Source organism: Apis laboriosa, unplaced genomic scaffold, assembly GCF_014066325.1.
Source record: "Apis laboriosa isolate Shangri-la unplaced genomic scaffold, ASM1406632v1 scaffold14_cov150, whole genome shotgun sequence".
NCBI classification, from domain to species: Eukaryota; Metazoa; Arthropoda; class Insecta; order Hymenoptera; family Apidae; genus Apis; species Apis laboriosa.
In genome coordinates this window covers 3,169,440-3,189,286 of record NW_025221798.1, presented here as the reverse complement: position 1 = coordinate 3,189,286, position 19,847 = coordinate 3,169,440, and the positions used below count along the sequence as shown (strand labels likewise).

The 19,847-nt window shown below is 42.8% G+C and overlaps 1 protein-coding gene across 1 annotated transcript in view; it reads right to left on the bottom strand.

Annotated features, from left to right (window-relative positions):
* The window catches only part of LOC122710558, a 67,415-nt gene extending 48,305 nt beyond the window's left edge, over positions 1-19,110 (bottom strand). The window contains exon 1 of the mRNA XM_043928478.1: positions 18,742-19,110. The gene's annotated coding sequence lies outside the window, so the exon portion shown is untranslated. The remainder of the gene's footprint in view (positions 1-18,741) is intronic.
* Between the last annotated feature and the right edge of the window lie 737 nt (positions 19,111-19,847).

Genomic DNA, 19,847 nt, shown 5'->3' with positions numbered 1-19,847 from the left:
AATTCTAAAAACCGAAGATGGAGACGATTACAGTCCCGTTAAGGCTTGGAAATTGGGATTGTCGGGATTATCGAAACGGATGGTGGCTCTTTTCCGCGCGTACCTTCATTTCTCAAACGTCCTCGCGAGAGGGGGATTCGGTCGAGGCGGAATTCTCGGAAGGAAAAATGAGGAGGCGGGAGGAGAATGGAAGGATTTGCGAGGGAATTTCCGGCGGAGTCGCGGCCACATCCGACCGAGTGATAATTAGGGCTGTTCGTCACGGAACGGAGAAGGGCAAGGTTGCCGCAAGAAAAGCCGGCGATCGAGCAAACTTGCTTCCCTAAGTAGCTTCCCCGGAGATTAAACCGGTGCGGCTCCGTTCACCGCCGACAAATTCACTTCCATCCAAAACTTTCCAAACTTTGTTAACGATATTTGCGATCGTTTTCGGATATCCTATCCACCTCGAAAGTGGTAGTTCTTCGTGGAAGAAACGCGTCGCTCTTCTCGAAATCATCCAGGCAACCGGAGGTGGTCGCGTTGATCGTCGATACGATTAAGATGCGAGGCATTGTGCCCAACTTGCCCGCCATTCCGAATTAACCTCGCCACTAATGAAATCATTCCGCAAACTTTCGGCCTTTGGCGGCTACGTTTCGGTAAACTTTGCTAATCGCGTTATACGGCGCGAGTATTCCGGCCGCGTCTCGTAAACGCTTGCAAGACGTTTCCTTTCCATTTTCCATTATTCCATTCCTTATTACTCCGAACTCGCCCGCTCCCGATGCGTAAAATACTCGATTGTATTTCAAACTTTGTAAGCCCGGACTCGAGGGAAATTACTCGAAAACCGAAGAATTTCGAGATCCACCATCGACCGAACGAGGCTCTCGGCCTTCGAGAAAGATTCTCGAAGAGAGGGAAGAAGTTAATCCGGGTGTATCGCGAGGTCGGGAATAAACAGAAACAAGTTTGCAGGGACGGTAGGAACGATAGCTGGGAGATTATTAATGGCGAGCAACTCTCGTCTCATCCCGATTCTCGGCTCGGGGGAAGAGAATTAAAGAGAGCGGGGGATAAAGCCGGAAGAAGATGAAGGTTCAACCCCGGAATCACCGAGATGAACCACCTGAACGTTGCGTCTGCTTCGTTTTCCGCGGTATGTTTCCAGTCTTGATATTACTTCGCCGCTCTTATTGCTATCGCGTCCCGCCCTCCTCGTCTCCCTTATTGTGACCTCGCACGCGGAAAGTAATAAACCGACACCCATCTCCCCCTCGACCCTCCACGAACTCTCCACTAATCGTATTCCACCTTACTTTTAATCGATGCTTTGCCTACGGATTTAATTAATTAATTAATTAATTAATGGTATACGATTTATTAACTCTCGCCAAGATTCTCTTCCCAAGAATTTATTTACTTTGTTCCACTGGAAAGTGATAGTTGGGTCGCTGTTTCTTAATAGTGGGAAGATCATCTGGAAAAATAGAGGATGATAGCGTCCCGATTTGTTCGAGATGGCCGAAAGAGGCCGCGTGTAAGGGAGGGGTAATGGCGAAAGAGGGGCGAAAGAAGCGGAAAACGGGTTGAACGTGGCCGATATTTTATCCATTTTCCGTTTCCCTTCGCAAATAGGCCGCGAACGGGGGTGAACGTGTTCGTGGCGAGATTGGAACGTGACGGGCGAGGAAACAAGGTAATACCGAACGCGTATTTTTGTTCTCGTCGATCGAGAAGGGAGGAGAAATCTCGCGTATCGAGAGTTCTCGAAGATCCATCCAATGTTTCCCAAGGAATCTGCATATATATAATACACGCTTCGAGTTTTTCTTTCCCGTCCGCTTTGGTGGAAACCGTTCCTTCGCGAAACTATCGATCCCTGGTAGGCGGTCCCTTTCCCCCAGTTTTGATAATTATCCCGATTCCGAATTATTTTAATCGAATCGCATCCAATTATCCCGGCCTCTGTCGATCAGGAATAATTGCTCGTGAAAACGTTCGCTCGATTTCCGATCCGCGCAACTGTCGGGACTCGATATTTTCCAATCCCGGATATTAAATCCAGGGGCTGTCGTTCGTCGGCTGGCCGGCTTATTAATATTTTACGAAAGGAGACAAGATGATGAATTAAACCGCCTCCGATTAATTTAAATCGTATTTGAAATTTCATTACGCCCCCCTCCTGTTTAATATCTCATTACCGATCTATGCCGTTTTAGACAGGTGTCGCTCATTTTCCAAACGCGACGTTAACTACCGAAATCAGGGGGAAATGCTTTAATTCGACGAATTCGCTTCGACGATATGAAAAGGGCGAACAAAAGCGATCGACGCGCGAAAGAAAAGTTTCGCCTCGCCCATTAAAAGGCGCGAATTCATGGTGTACGAGCCGATCTCGTTTCTGCCTTCGGTGAAATTTTAATCGACGTAACATGCGAAGCCACTTCGTAAAGCGAGTGGAGCTGGCTTGCGAGTCACGCGCGCGGAAACGATTATATTCGAGCTCGGTTTTCGCGCCTACCTCGAAACAATTAACCGCGACGAGAATAAACTTTCAACTCTAAAAAAAAGATCTCTGTTGATTTTACGTGGGAAGGATCGAAGAATCTTGTCGATTTCCAGGAAACGTGACTCAACGTCAAGAAAAAAAAAAAAAAGAAAGAAAGTAAAGGGAGGGAGGAAAAGAAAAAAAGTTGTAGGTTTCGGGGGATTGGGAAAGGATGGTAGACGAGTGTAAGGGCTAAAAGCCACCTGTTGATCGATGAAAATCCGCTCTCGTCTCGAGAGTTTGAGCGGAAAAACCGCGGGGGCAAGGGACCGGTGGAGGGTAACAGGGTATCAGAGGACCGGTGGAGAATCCGTGGGGATAGACTAGCAGGCATTTAATTAACCGACTGATCGATACACCTGTCCCGGGAGCTCACCTGGGCCGGGATTTCTCTAGGGGTAGCTTTATGGTAAGCATAAGCAGACCGTGCGTACATTAGTCCGGGATTACAATCGGCCTTCCAGCTTGCGGAATTTAATTAAACGTCGTGGTTTAGGGAGCTAGGGGAGGGGAGGGCTTTTGCCGCTTTGTGATCGATGGAACGCGTGCCTGGAAATTGGACAACACCATCGTTTTTACCACCGTTTTCGTAATTCGAATTTACGATCCAAAGAGAGAGAGAGAGAGAGAGAGAGAGAGAGAGTCGATTATTTTGTTTTAATCGATCGACCGAAACTTAAATGGATAGTCGTGACTCGCATCTTAATCAACGAAACTTTGTCTAGAGAAAGATACATACATATATTTCCTTACGAATAAAATAAAATTATATCCGATATATCGATAATCTCTTTTAATTTACGATGTAATACCTTTAACGTAGTTATCTCTCGTTCGAACGCGCGCTTCGATTCGAATGAATATCGAACGCGTTTCGCTAATTTGTGGTTCGCGTGTAAAACCATTGGGATCGCTTTGTCGTTTAACTCGTTGGAACACGGAATAATCGGCGAGCACGCGGTGAGAATGTCAGGGTTTTTGCATAACCAGGGATCACTTTCTCGTTCTCATGATACCCTCTTATATGGCGAGTGTTGCACGCTACCGCAACCTCGTTCCATCCGTCGTGCGAGGTGACACGAGAGAAAAACGGTCGTAACGTTTAACGACGCTCCGATTGACGTAATAAAGATACTCGCTCCGCCACGAGCAACGATCGACCTTAAAACGAATAATATTTCAAACGAAAAATAATTTGACACGAGTGAATAAGAAAAAAAAAAGAAAACATTTAACGATTAACCGTATCTATTTCCAACTATTTCCCTTTAAATCGAGCGGATACCAGCAGTGGACCCGTTTCTCGATCCAAATTGAACCAATTTATTCAAAGGTAACGCGCAAAACGGATCTCGAAAGAAAAATACCAGCTCCGGATAATTGCTCGATCAGCGTCTTTGTCGCCAGGATCAACGACCCGACTCGTCCTTCGGACTGGACTCTAGAATCTTTGCAACGAGGAAAGTGGAACGACTTCGGTTCTCGTTCGTGGAAGAGCTTCGAGGCGTTTCTGCTAGCCGGTTAACGCGATACCAATAACCAGCGACTCTGCGCACGTCGATTCGTCTGGCAACGCGCTACGTTTTGCACCTGCGTGACCAACCCTTACGGATTATTACGCAGGCGTCCGCCGCCGTCCACCGTCGTCCGATGAATGTTAATCGATGCCGGATGACTGCCCTCGCTCGCAGGAACAATCACCAAGTAGCTTAGTTTTCGGAAGAAAGAGTAACGTCGTTCAAATTTTACGAAAGATTCGCGTAAGAATATCGAAGCAAGGTATAAAGTCCACCAACGCTTGCATCGTCGTAGATATCGATGTAATAATAATAAAAGAAAGAAAGAAAAACGCGAAAGATAGGATCGTTATTTCTATAAATAATTCGATTTCTGAATCTCGGTGAATTTCATTTTACCGAGAACGATTCGTTATAGTTTCAAAAAAAAAAAAAAAAAAGGATGACAAATACTCGATAAAACGACAACGATACGTCAAATCAAATTTTACGCGTTGAAGCGATTCGTGACGTTAGCTGTGAAACGGTTGAAACGCGAGGGATCCACGAATATCGAAGTTTATTACATCGATGATCATTTTTTTGCAGATGATAGAGGATATCGGTGGGCGTTACACGCGATTGCTTTTAGCATCGATGCAACCTGCGCCTGCAATCAAGCTGATTCTTCCATTTGCTGCTCGCCTGGGAATCAGAGGTGCAGCCTTTTACCTGGTCCAACGCCCACACCTCCCACCTTTATCTTCAAAGCTTTCGTTCGTGCCTTCTCCCACTACGATTCCCCTCCCACCCGAATTCCATGCTTTGTCAAAGCATACGCGCATACGCGATATATTCCATTTTGATTCCCTAATTTTGTTGTATTTCGTACTTGCACTTGTATATCTACGTATATCTACGTATATCTACGTATATCTACGTATATCTACGTATACGTGAAACAATTATTTAAAATCGGGCAAAGGATAACGTTACGAATTATTTTTCAGATACTTGGAATCAAAAGTAAATTGAAAATTATTTTTTCTCGAACTGAAACTCGACCCAGAAAATCTTTTCTCTTCTTTTAAACGCTCGATCGAAACGTCACGATAAATACTCGCAAATCTCGAACGTACCAAAAGATTGGGTACAAAAAGATTGGATCGATAGACCGAATTTCGAATTAACTCGTTTCGAGACTCCTCCATTCGTCCTATACACCCAAGTAACATTTTCTCGTAGCTCCCTACCGAACTCGAAAGGCGAACGAAACGAGAAAGTTTCGTAGCTGCACTCGTGATCCGATTCACGCGATGTCTGGATGATTTGCACGAGTCGGGAATACCAGGGGAGCACGAGAGACAACGCGGCGAGGTGGTGGCGCGTCAATGTTCTCGCCGCGTGACGAGCACACGTACAACGCGCGTGAGCAGGTAAAGGAAGCTCGGATTTCCTTTTCAGGTAAATTCCACGAGCGTGGGCGAACAGGGTACCAGATATGGAAGGATGTCGCACCCGTGGGACGGCCAAGGTGTAAGGTCGCGATTCTCCATCCCCACCTCCCATCGCTCCTCCATCCCTTCCTTCCTTCTTTCCTTCCTTCTCCTCTTGCCGCCGTTTGTTTCCAACCGTCCACATCCATGGTAGGGGTAAACCGCACGAGAAGGTAACAGGTTAACAAGAAATCGGTGGACGTCGAGTGTTACCTCGCCTTTCCTTTTCTCGCACGTATCATTCCTGCATACGCGCTCGTGCAAGTACGTAATTTAAGAGATAATAATTTGTATATTTCCAAGCGTTTGCTCGATCGAATGGAAGGAGCGTCGATTCGTTTCGTTAAAAAGAAAGAATTTAAAAGTTTGAACTGGCGTGAAAAATGTACGACGATTAATAATATATTCGATTCTATTACGAATAGACGACAGAATAGAGAATTGTTGAAGCTTCTGTTTCCATTCTGTTCCCGTCTATGTTGTTTCCAAACGAGAACGCGTTTATTGACGGGAAATCAATAGCCAGTGTATTATTTAACGAACGAACGAGCACGAATAATTCGTCCAAGCATGGATCGGTGCGCTATTTCTTCTTTCTTCGTTCATTCACCGAATAAAACACGTACGAATAGAAATCGAATAGAACAAATTTTTCATCCGTTTCATTTCGCTTCGCATAATTACGCTTTGTCGGCAGCTAGACAACGCTGCGAACAAATGTCACTGTTCTAAATCGTGGAGAAAAGCTCGATCGTTCCGGTTTACTCGTTGAATTAACACGGATTTCGTATTCCGTGAAATTGGGACAAATGCAAATCTCCCCAACTTTTATCGTTATTCGGGAACGGGAGTTTGGCCGTGTCGCGCCTGACTTTTAATTTTTTTTAGCATTCGAAACGCGAATCTTCGCTTCGAATCGATAAACGAATGGTTAATAAACGCGAGCTTAATATCGTTTTTTTAACGAAAACAAGTTTGGAGAGACACCTTTTGCGCCAGTTTTGTCACCCGTGTCCCCGTTTGCGATTCCACGCGATCGATAGTCCATTTTCTTCTGGACTGACAACATTCGCGACATGAATTTCGTAGCTTCGTTAACCCTCTTTTTTAATTTGCTCGGAAATTAATTATCATCCCGACTCGATAAAAATAGATTCGTAACATCATCTTCCAAGTTTCGACTCGAATTTTAATTTTTGAGCCAAGATGAAATAAATGTCGATGCGAAGCGATCGAGGAAATTTTTCCATAGAAAGTCGTTTGAAATCGGAAGATGATTACGAGTTTCAACATCCTCTCTGGTATTTCCTTTCTTCTTTATTATCTCTTTTTCATCGAGAATGGAATGCAACGGTCATAAATATCGGGTCGTTCCTATTTGCAAAGTGTCAGTTCGAAACGTGAAAAATCGCATCGTATAATAAAATCGTATAATAAAACAGAGGGATATAAAAATGAGAATCTAATTATCATCGCAAAGCGTATAAACATTATCCTCCGAAGGGAATTGCAATGAATCATTCTACCTTCAACGCTTGTTCCAACTTTAATAAGTTTAAAAAACTTTTTATCCCTTTCTTGCCTTCGATTTCACTCGGAATACGCGCAAACGGCGAAACTGTAACGACGAATGGTCGAGGTATACTGTCCTAGTCCGAGATGCACTACAACGATATTCACAGAGTCGAGTGCACCAAGACACGTTGCACGTTGCACTCGCCTCAGGTGGAACGCGATCGATGTTCCCTACCTGCATTTCCTGCTCTCCTGACATACGGAATCGGCCGATATACCTGAATTGACGACCAACGGCCGAACGATACGTCCAATGTGTATCTTGTAAATAAAAAACATATCTCTTGTTTCAAAAATATTAGCGTGTACCGACTTTTACGACTCTCGGCAATTTTAAACACAAGTCCGTTTAAACACAATATTTCAACGTATTAACAACGATCCTTCGTTGATCGAAGAAATTTTGTTTCGTCTTCTCTTAAAATTATACACGCATGTAAATGAGCACGACCATCAAACTGAACGTTAAAAGTAATAACGTATCTTCGTATTTAAACAACAGACATCCTTTCTTCCTATTTCAATATTTTAATACCGATCATTGACCTAGAAATTTAAACACGTTTTAAAACGAATATAAATACGCGGTTTATTTTAAAATTCTAATCTATTCTTATTCCAGAGAGACCAGAATGTATACGAAAATACGGATTTCTAAAATAATAAATTTTAGGAGAAAACGTGTCTTCGAAGAAGAACGTATCCGGGATTGGATCGGGAGGATTGTTCTCTAGAAAGGGAAGTCATAGGTTTGAAAGGGTTAAAACAAAACGACAGCTCTTCTACCAGAGCGGTAAAGATCGCAAGGAGGATTCTCGACGAGTGACCCCGTGTGCGCAGATAAATTCACGTTCCAGGTGATTCAGGTGCGCGAACAGGTGTTCGATACCAGGACAACAAGCGAGAAGGAGGATCGCCAATCTTCCTGTTACTTTTCTTTTCTCCTCTTAGGGAATAGCTCGCTCGAGTCGCGGCTTTCGTTCTACGTCGCGTTCGCGTTACGACACGACGAATATTCTACGCTGAATTAGCGTTTCGTAAATGCGGATCAACTTATTCGTCACGTGGAAACGCGTAAATTTAAATTTCGTCGACAAGATCGGGAGAGATTTTAATCCGAGGGGAGAAAACGTGTGTCGCGAAATATGTAAATTCGTTACACACCGTTATAACAATATTAATTACGGAGGGTCGAGGCGTTGATAAAAAAATCAAGCGAGTTTATAACGCAATTACTAAAATAATTAATTTATTACCCGCTATATAATATAATTTCGCTCGAGCGAGCTAAATCATCATTTTTAATTAATCTGGTTACGTTAATGTTTCTAAATTATGTAAATATACGGCGAAATTGGAAAAATGCGTTAATAATTGAATAACGTAGGAGGGTGAAAAATATAACGAAAATAGAGGGAACATCTCTCGATCGAGTACTTGTCGCGCACCTGAGATTCCAGCGAGCGAGGAACCGGTTCGAAACGCGATCTCTCGCGTCACCTGATCCCCTGGTCGAATGCACCTGTTTGCTCACCTGAAGCCAGGGTTTACCTTTTCCAGGGCGGTCAGCTATCGAAAGGTCGGCCTAATCGCGATCGATCTTTTCGAACGAAGAGGAGGAAGACACGGGTCGAAACGAATCACCTGCGCCATCTCCTGAGTCAGCTGATCGCCTGCTCGACTCGCAAGTCGATGCCTCGATCTCTCGAACGAAACGATCCGTGGCGACGAGACGATTGCTACGACGCCTATATCGAGAGTGGGTCGCGACATTTGAGGAGAAAACGGTTGGACGAACGAGTCGACGAGGGGAAGGAATTCTAGAGATTTTTCTCTAAGAGATTTATTAAGATAAATTCATTAGCGAGAAATTTGTCGAAGAAAAATTTACCGCGTCGATTCGAAGAGGGAAATTTTTTTAAAATCGTTCGAAACTTTTCACTTCCATTAGGCGAAGATCCATCTTTGGTAAGGGATAAACTTTCCACCTTGTTTTTTCTTTCCAAGATTGAGGTGAAAAATTGGCTCGAGTCGCGATGACGTTCTCAAAAGTTTCGCGTAATTTATCCTATGATTTTTGACGCTTTAATAAAGCGAAATTTTTTTCAAGAGAGGCATACGTACAACGGATGTTTCCTGGAGAATAAATAGAAGGTAGAAAGTTGGGATGGATATGATATATATTCACCGAGGGATGGGTGGTTCCTCTTTGACATAATCCTAGACGGAAATTCAAGAGATTGGAGCTCGCGAATCTGTGACAAATTAATGCAGCCGTTTTAATGAAGCAAGTTTGCACTGGCGAAGGGAAGGACCATTTGTCACGCGGAATCCGATGAGCGGATGAAACTCTCATTAGTCGAAAGAGAATTGAATGGGGAAACGAAAGAGTTTTTCGTTCACGGCTGTGTCAAACGAGATCGCCGCGCAAACCAAATTTTGCCCCCCAACAATCGCTAATTTGCCCAGTTGTCACGGCCAACCCGATAAACTGACAAACGACCGCCTAATAAACTTCCACCTCGTAATTCTCTAAATTTACGTCGTGGTAAATAAGGATTAATTATTAAGGAAACGGTTTACTCGCCGATAAATCTTGTTATTTCGAACGGATTGAAATTGAAATACGGTTTTATATTTTACCTATATCTGGGAGAAGAATCGAGACGACGATCTCGCGATCGCGAAAGGAAGATAGGAGAGTATCGATAAACTCCATGGATCGACCCTCTTTTACTACCTCCGCGTCCATTACCCTTAATATCGTCCATAAAATGCGTTTTACGTTCGACGGGATAAAAAGCGCATAATTACGCAATGGCCGCGAGGCATAATTACCACTATGACGACTTTGAAATTGAACGTTGCTGCCCTTTGATTTCGCCTCCAGTTTTTTCCCTCCCATCTTCGCTATCTCGAAATAAAACCGCGATATATTTTGCTTACAAACACAAACCGAATAACCAATTCGAATTATACTTTTTTCTCTTTTTTTCATTAATTAATCCACTTCTGTCTGAAGAAAAAAAACCAACTAAAATTTTTATCCAAATCTTTTCACCATGCATATAATAATAATAATTCACAGAAATCGCCTCCAACCGGTTTTCCGCAGAAAAATGAAAAATCGAAGAGAAGAAAGGCGTCTCCATCGGAGAAAGATACGCAAGATTTGCGTAAGGCGACGTTCGATATAAACACGGAAATTATTCCGGTTTTACGGGGGGAAAGAATTTTAGGTTTCGCGACACTTTGCTTCCCGAATTTCGTCTCGATGAAACGAGGATCGTTTTTATCGCGATGAGAAAACTTTCCCTCCGATCGTTTAAAAAGAATAACGCCGCGTGTAAAGTTTCATTGCTCGAGTTTAATAAAGTCCGTGCGCGCGCCGTGAGTTTCAATTACTCGCGAATTGCTCCAGAATCGACCGACCAAATATATATATATACACCGAGAGAACCGAGAGAAATACGGCCAACGAATTTCATCAATTAATGATTTGAAGGAAGTATTGCCTCCTAGTTTATTTTCAAACGTAGTCTAAATATTTCTCTACGTAAATATAGTTCACGCGGACGCCGTATATCGGTGGCGTGATCAAAATTCAAGGGACAATGCGAAACGTCAATAGAATCAGCGGAGACGATCGGAAAGTTAGTCGAATCGAGGCACGTCGATTAGACTGGATCGCTTCTACTCGATCGGAATACGCGAAAAACGATCGAATATCCAGTCACACGTTTCGAGGAAAATAAATCATTGCTCCGAATCGTATTCTTCGAAAGGGTAAACGATAATCGAATAATAAGATAAGGGGTAGGAATTTTTAGAAACACGGGACGAACGCATGGAAAGAAAAGATATCCGGTATCGATTCGGTTACATAGTTTCGAAATTTGGCCGAATCCAGAGGAATTCTACCGTGTCCACCACGGTCTGGCAAACTTCTACATATCCTAAGTGGGTTCTATCCCGATCGTTGTCAAAGTTTGGCGACGGTCCACTCCGCGTGCTTCTACAACAGTTTCTACGCCTGATATTTGCTCCACCAACTTCCTCTCCGCTTCGATTTACCAAGTGTCGGCGGATATTATCGGGATTCGCGGTATCGCGAAGCAAATGGTAAAGTTCTTTCGAAACGTGGTCGCCTCGACAAGCATTCGGGACACTCGCTGCTCGGGTCACGTCTCGCTTCTAAAACGGGTTCTTAGACTAGTTCTTTGCGATCCGACCGGTGGCTTCGGTGGAGATTGATAGAGACGCTAGGCCGCATTCCTCTCGTGTGAAATCATATCTGGGCCGAATCGCGTTACCATTAACCTCGATCATTTCCCACTTCTTGCCCCCGCCGTTCGAAATAGCTCCGTTTTTATCGAGCCGATTAAACAGTTTCTTGCCCCAAAGTACGAGGCATCGACCGTCCCAATCCGCTTTCCGATCGTTAATTCGATTCCGCGCTTCGATAGGGAGGCCAACCGTGCGATTAATCGGTGCGACACGAGTGGACGCCTTTTCGAAATCATCCAACTCTCGAAAATATTTTTCCCAAATTTGTTTCCCATCTACCGAATCCATAGCTGTTTCGAAACGGTGGAGTTCCGGTTTCGCAACATTTATTGTCGATCGATAAAAAATTAATTATCTCGAATCGAATGGAAACGAGCGATCCAATTAACGAGAAACGAAAACATTTGCTACCTCCGCCACCGATTAATCGATCGATCGAAATTCGCTTGCCAAATTTTTTTCTCAAATTTAACCTATCGACGCGTGTATAAATACGTTTCAACGAGGTTTTCGTACTTTCGCGAAGAAAATGGATGAAAATTTCTACGTTACGTCGTCGTGCAGGGGAAATAAACAGAGGTATTCGCATGTTGCGTCATTTTCACCGCGATCGCAGAGAGAAGCGCGCGATCCGTTATATCCTTCGACAACGGAACAATAAACCCACCTGGTTGCATTCACTGCCACGCGATGACCTTACGTAATTGTTTCGTAACCAAGAGCGCAACCAGGTTAACGTTAAAAGGCGCGGCGTTTCCTATCACCTTCCATCAAACGGAGTATCAGCGTTTCCTGCAATCGTACGTTTCCCTCTAACTCTCAAGAGAGAGATAATAGAAGAAACGAATCCTATAATATATTATAATATAATAGAGAATTTGACAAAGTATTCTTATCGAACTCGATGCACCGACGAGATTATGGGATACACCGTTTCAAGGAGGGATCGTAAGGGAACGTAGACATTTGTCGGTTAAAGGGTCGACGAGGAAGAAGTAGCATGCAATTAGCATGCTCCAAGTTAATTGTACGAAACGAAAATTCACAAACACGGTCCAATTTGGGCCGCCATTTTTTCCCAATCCGAAACAAAAGCGGTTCCAACCAAATTATTCCGCCTCCGGGGAAGCCGGCTCCCAGATATATCGGGCTGGACGACCCCGATTCCTCTCCCCTTTAATCCCCTCTCCCCCTCGAAAACTAACTTTTCCCTCGTTGAGGGGGAAATCGAGCGCGGTTATCTCGCGTATCGCGGATAATCGAGGTTGCGAGATCGCGGATTTCTTTTTTTTTTTTTTCTTTAACTCCGTTCAACGCGCATTCTGCGAGACAAAAGAACACGTGTGCACCGTGTCCAGAACGGGGATTAGAAAGCATTAACGTTGGAGATACGGAGGGGAGGGGGGCGTAATTAGAGCTGGAACGACGACCAAGCGGAAATGGATGGATACGCACGGCGATCGTTTTACCTTGGCGCGGTCTAACGTTTACGTAAAAGGATTATTAGTCACGATGTTTCGTAGAAATATTTGAAAGCTCGTGTTGCTTTCGTATATATACGCAGTTTTAATTGTTTCTTTTCACAATTACTTACGTAGGATTATTGTGTATTTTGTCACTGTAATTGCCTCTCGTTTCACGTTTGTTCGGTTAAAAAAAAGCGTTTTATAAAAATCGCTCGTTTGTTTTAATTTTTTCCCTCGATCTATCGTCTTTTATGAAGTTTTTAACGATGCAATAAAACGAGCAGAAACGAGCAATCAATATATTATTATCGGATAAAGCGAATAATAAAACGTTTTCCGCGGAGAGCGAGAGTCTTCTCCGACGTAATTGAATAAATCGCCAGTTAATAAAAGAATTACAAGGTGTCAACGTAAATACGAGAAAATCACTGGATGTTGCAACTCGCTGGATCAATCGCGCGTAACGACGGAACGTGATGGCGAACGGAAAGTAATCGTAATTCGAGCGACGCTTTAATCCGAACGCATCGTTTTGGAACGGAATATTCGGTTCGAGGGGAGGGGAAGGAGGGGAAGGAGGAAGGAAAAATGACAGCGCGCAGAGAAGTATTGGATCGATTATCGAGCACGGCCGTTGTTTCGAACGACACCTTCGCTCGAAATTTTTATTCCGTGCACAGATCGGTCCTTGAATTTTTCGACCGTCCCCTCGATTTCGATTCGATGTCCACCGCGTGGAGAATAAATTTGAATTTGTTCCGACAATTTTCGAATCGCCTCGGTGAAAAACCGCAAAAGAGGGGGGAGTTAAATGATTTTTAAACTCGATCGTCGCGTTAATTGTCCATTCTGTTTGTTAAATGACATGGAAAGCACGGTTACCGATAAACACAACGCTTCGAAAATGAAGCGGAAAGAAGGGGATAATGAGAAGTTTAATTATTGGAAATGTATGTAACGCGAAATGAATAGCCGGCCCGCAACAACGAAATGGAAATATTACGATCGAGATTACCGGCTGTCGTTGTGAGAAAATTTCGAAATTATTATTTCATATCGGTATCGCGACGATGGAGCCTCGAGGTAGAAAATTAGCGATCGCGTTATTTAATTAATCGGGGGCCGAGATCAATATGAATTTCCGCGACTGTAATTAGTTTCGAAAAGATTGGAATGTTGCCCGAACAATCTGACCAACGGTCAAACTTGTTCGAGCGCAATGCCATCGATTTTTAACCGATTCGCGATACGCGTCGACCGTCGATCGGCCACAAGAATCGACGGAAATAAAGCGACAAATTTTTCCCGTTTTGTTTAACGTACTTCGCTTCTCTCGTTTTATTTGAAATTTCGACTTAAATATATTGGTATATTCCACGGGAAAAAATATCGTATAAATTCGAACGAGGGAATTATCTGCTCTCCACGGAAACGCTGTTTGTGACGAATTGTGGAAATTTCGAACACTCTTCTTGTTAAAGATAGATTAATAGACGCGAGGACAGACGAAAGAGGAAAAAGGATGGCGGAATTGTTGGTGGATCGCGATGTAATTGACGGGTGCGAGGACGAATCCGCAACGACAATTATTTCGCGACGTTTCGCGGTTTAGCACTTCCCGAGTCATTTCGCCCGAGTTTCCAACCGTTTCCCGTCTCCGTTGTTAGAAGGGGGACGAGTGTCGCGGTTACGAGAATTATAGCATTCGTCGCGCCAGATTGGGTGACGTAAGACGGTATGCAAATAAGGGTCCCCCCCCCCTGCGAATTTTGCTCCAACTTGGGCGATATATCGGTACGATTTTTTTTTATTCTTTATTCATCTATACAATTTACAATTGAATTTTAACGCCACCTGAATGAGGGAATTAACTTTTAACCATCTAATATTCCCATATTTATTTAAACCATTTATGCAATATCTTGATTACCCTTGATTACATCAATAAAGGATAAGCTGATACCAATAATTCGAGTATAATTGTATAATATCGCATAAAAGAATATTATACGAACAAAAGTTATATCGATTATACATAATCGGGGACGAATGAATCGATGCTCGGATTTAATCGAATCAAATATCCAATAATCGATAATATCTAAACAACCGGTATTCTAGTCTATCTAGCAACTTATTCGAACCAATTCACCCCTGCAGATTTACCCGCTACAAACCATACGGAATAATAATCCCTGCGGAATATAAATTCTCGCGTCGAATCGATCATCGTCGAACGAGTATCGAAATCGAGTATTTCACAGCCGAAATTGCCGAAACAAAATTCGCGGGAAAAAAGAAAAAAATTATCGAGCGACTCTGTTTTTATACAAAACGAATTACACCGGAATCACGATCGATGCTCGTTCGATCGGACGTCGATAATACCGTACGGGGGGAAAAGCGCTAGAATTGGTCAATTGATAATAAAATTTATGCAATTTCGATGACCGTACGCTCGCCGATTCTGTTTACCGTGGAACAAATTGCAGGGAAAAAAAAAAAATACACGGGTTCTTTGTAAATATTTAACAACGGGAAACAATCGAGCCGAGATTCGATTTATTATCGCGGATACCGAGAGAAGGATACGCGATACGATATGCGCGGAACGTAATAAATACCGATTTTGGAAGCTGTGAAAAATGCAATTTAATCCTGGAACAATTCATTTTTACGCGTGAAATATTTCAATCTTCGTTCCTTTTTTCTTCCCAGTCTTTAAAATACGTATCGTCGCATTCTGTCGCCCGTGAATAACGTAAAATAACTATTCGACAAAATGGGATGTTCGAGGACAAATGCTAGAAGAAAGAATATCTCTTGGCGACGATGTATCGATAAGAGTAGTCTTCTACGAAAGTAGTAGGAAAATGTTTACGAATTTAAACCGGAGAGTTTTCTTAATTTCGATCGAAACGAGAGTTTCAACCCTCGAGGAAAAGGAAACGAGAGATTCGCGGTTAACTGGAAGTTAAGTTGGTTCCCGAGCGGAGGTTGTTTAAATCCGCGACGAGTACGAGCCAACCCCATTAAGACGTCCAGGTAACTCTCAAGTTCGTTCCAAGAGAGGCAATTTGCACCCTCGGATAATCGCGATACGACGTCCAACCCGAAAATTAACAATCGTGCCAGTCTACTGCTCCCAACTCGCAACATACTTATGCGACGTCTAAAATTGCATTCCAATTTACGATGGAGCGATAATTGAGCACTGCAAAACGTCTTTTCGCGTTACGTTGGAAGATGTAACGAGATGTGCAAACGAACTTAGTCGTCTTAATTAATCGCGCTTCGATCGATCACGGTTTTCTACGATTTCTCTCTTGTCTTTCTGTCGAGCTTCTTCGAATCGCGCGTATGCTCTTCAAAACTTCCGGGAGGAGGATGACACCGTGCAGACTTTCTCTATTTTCTTTTCTATTTTCACTTCGCGAAAAGCTCTTAATAACGATAAGAAGGACTAAGAGGTTCTTGATGGAGATAAGTACGCGTTGGATAATCAGTTTCTGCTAATTCAACGTTTATTCCAAGATTTCTCTTTTATTTTTTCCCACCCAAATATTTGACTTTCTATTTCGATAGTCTTCAACTCGTATTTGATTAGTAGTTACCAAGTTGTTTCAACTATTTATATCCCTCTCTATCTATCCCCTAACAAAAATCCCTATTTTTCATTATCAAGAGCAATTAAGTTGCGAATAAAATCCGTGGACTCGATTCTTTCTTTAATTCCGCGAAATACGTCGCGTGAAACGGGAAAATTTTAATCTATGGGATGAGCGTAATTTGCACGGGGCGATAATCGCGGCGCATTTGCACGTTACCGTGTACCCGATAACGTTAACGAGGTTGTCGCAGGTTCACGCACGTCGTGCCTAAGTAAATTGGCGGGCAAACGTTCGCCAAGCCCCGACAAACCGGCCAATTCGATTGCGGGACACGTAGCGAGGGGGGTGTGGAATCGATAATCGAGACACGGAATTTCGTCCCACCTTGTTCCTGGTTTTTCTCTATTCTCATCCGGGCGAACGACGTCCGACGATTATTGTTATCGAATGACGCAAAAGAGTGTAGAATAGAGAGATCGTATTGAAATCGTGTTAGGACCGATGCGTGGATAAATTTGTTTCCCAAGCGTTGCTCGAGTAACGAGCAAAATATATTAGCACCGAGTGAAAGTGATCAAACCGGTAAAACAGTACACCTTTGCCGATATCGAATACTCGAGCAACAGGAGCAACGTTTCCTCTCGAAGAAAACTATTCGCAGGTGAGCGCAAATTTCATCGTGGAATTCCTTTGTCTGTGAAAATCGGCCCGATTACACCCATTAAAAGGTTGTTCTTTCACTTAAACGGGATGTCGAGTGGAGGAGGAAGGGGCGAAATGGGGCAACGGAGGTTCGTAAAACACAACGAACAACACGCGGTCGTGCAAGTTAAATTGCGATCGCGGGTATGGAAAGAGTTCGCGAAATCACATTGACCCAGTTCCTTTCTTTCTCACCCTTTTGTTCGCGGTCGAGCCATGCATACCGGCCAAGCGACGCACGCGCGCGCGCGCGCCTACCAAATCGCGCACGTGTAAATACACCAGGGGACGCGTGTATACGCGCGAATAGACGGAGAATAGGAGAGGTTCTATTAACCGCACAGGTACGCAGCCGCACATTCCTGTGGTTTCAACAATATAACCGGATTACACTGTTCGCATAGGTGAATTAGCAGGCAAATGTTCGGTAAATTCGTTCGTTGCTTTGTCTACCTCCATCCTTGACCCTCCTCCCGCGGTAATCTTCGTTAGGAAAAACGTGAAAAATTTCAAAATGTAAAGATTATTTTCAACGAAACAAAATTTCTCCACGAACCATCTATTATCGGATATCCAAAACATTTTCTGGTTAATTTTATCGCGAGAATTAGTGTCGTCTCGTACCGTTCGTATATCAAAATTATCGGGTATATCCTGGCAAAAAGTTATCTTCGGGCGAACGGAAATAATTTTCCGCTTATTTAATTACTCGTTAACTCTTCGCGAAGCTGTTTATCGTCCGCGATTATGTCAAAACTTACCCTGTCTTGTCCGTTAAATATATTTTGTCGTGGACAGAAATTAAATTTTTGTACACGTAAGAAATATACACTTAAAATTCGTAATTTCGTTAAATGAAATCTCCAAAAACTAATTTTTCACTTTTATCTTTATCAAAAAAGGATAGAAACGTGTTTCTTTCGAAAATATGTATGAACATAACCTCGAACATAACCTCCTACACGATGATCCCCGTTTCCCTATGTATATATATGCATATATATAATGCGAAGTTTTAAGCATTAAAGATTTTTTCTTTTTATTTTTTTACGATTCTAAAAAATTAATCAGAAAATTAAGAAATAATCAAGAATACAAAGAAAAGAAAATATATAGAAAACGCGAAAACATTGCGCACGTGTACGTGAAATATAGTTTACGATTCATAGATGTCGCGATAGCCTCGAAATTTTTTAAGAAAAATCTAATATCACGACCGAATATCATCGCTTGAAAATAGATCGTATTAATGATTATTAATAAATAAGCATTTACGTCTTATAAAATTTCGTCTCGATTTATGTATTCGCCAATCTCTATCGATTATCGATTATCGTTGCGAAATCGATAAATGTTATCGTGACGTCACGTAATGTTCCGCCATATTCCCACCATATTCCCACCATATTCCCGCCATTTCCCGCCATTTTCTGCCATTTCCTACCAATTTCTATCGATCTTTTACCTCGCGATTTTGCGACAAAGTTATCGCTTCGAAAACTATTAAACTATAGGATAATTATGCGTCAAAAGTAACGACCGTAAAAGCTATTAAACTTTATTTCGCCGACTCACCGTTTTTTCGAACTGGTTAAAGGAGTTGCTCCCTCGGTGTCTTTCTCTTCTCCTCTCCTCGTTCTTCGTCTCGTCCTTAACTTTGGTTTCGATTGCACGGCATATAACGCGTAAGATCGTTTCGCGGCACTAGCGATGTCACTTGAAATTTGTCGACTCCCCGCAACACTTGTTTCAGCTAGAACACACCATTAGAACACCGTGTATCGACACTCGAGAAAGAATCGCGAAGAGCATTTACGCGATTGAAAGCTTCGCCCGAGGTTCACACGATTCGAAAAGAACGAATTACTACACTCAAGATTAAGACACTGCGATAATTGGAAGTATTTCAATGGTTTGAAACTGAAAAATGAAGAGTTAACGACGATTCGTACAAAAAGAACACGACAACGTTACAGTACCGGGCGCACGACTGCCGCGCACGATCTAATGTCAGAATCGATTATCGATTAACCGCTAGAGGGCGCGGCTAATATCGCATGCCGCGAAAATTTAATTACGATAAAAATAACGTCGCGTCTTGTGCAAAGTTCATTTAACGTAAAATGATTATTTTTAATACTCGTTAACAAGAGAATTCTCACGGAGTTTAAAAATTTAAAATTCTAAAGATAAAAATTATCGAATTGAAGGTGTTTAACGGTCGAATCATTAGAGTTTTTTTTTTTTTTGAAATTCTTCGACGTTCTTCGATGGAAGAAAAAAATTGGAAATCGAGCGATTCGAGCATGCTCTCCGGTGTCGTGGAAGGAATCGCCAAAGAAGATTTTCGTGAATTTAAACCGCATGCAAAAGTAGGGGCGAAATCCTGGTATCAAAGAGGGATCGAAGTCTCTTCATCCTTGCCGAGCTTTCCGCTCTTTTCACTCGTTCCCTCCTCGCGAAACGTTCCCGTCGTGTAACGTCGTGCCAGCCACTCCCGTCGCGAACCGACAAAGTCGCCGATTTTTGTTGGCTCGAATCTTAAAGGCGAACGCGAAAAACCGGTGACTCGAACCGGAAACGAAACATTTCGTACGAGAATATTCTCGTGCAACTTTTATCGATTAATCAAAGAAAGATTGCTCAAATTCTTGCTTTATGCTTTTTTACCGCGGATGAAA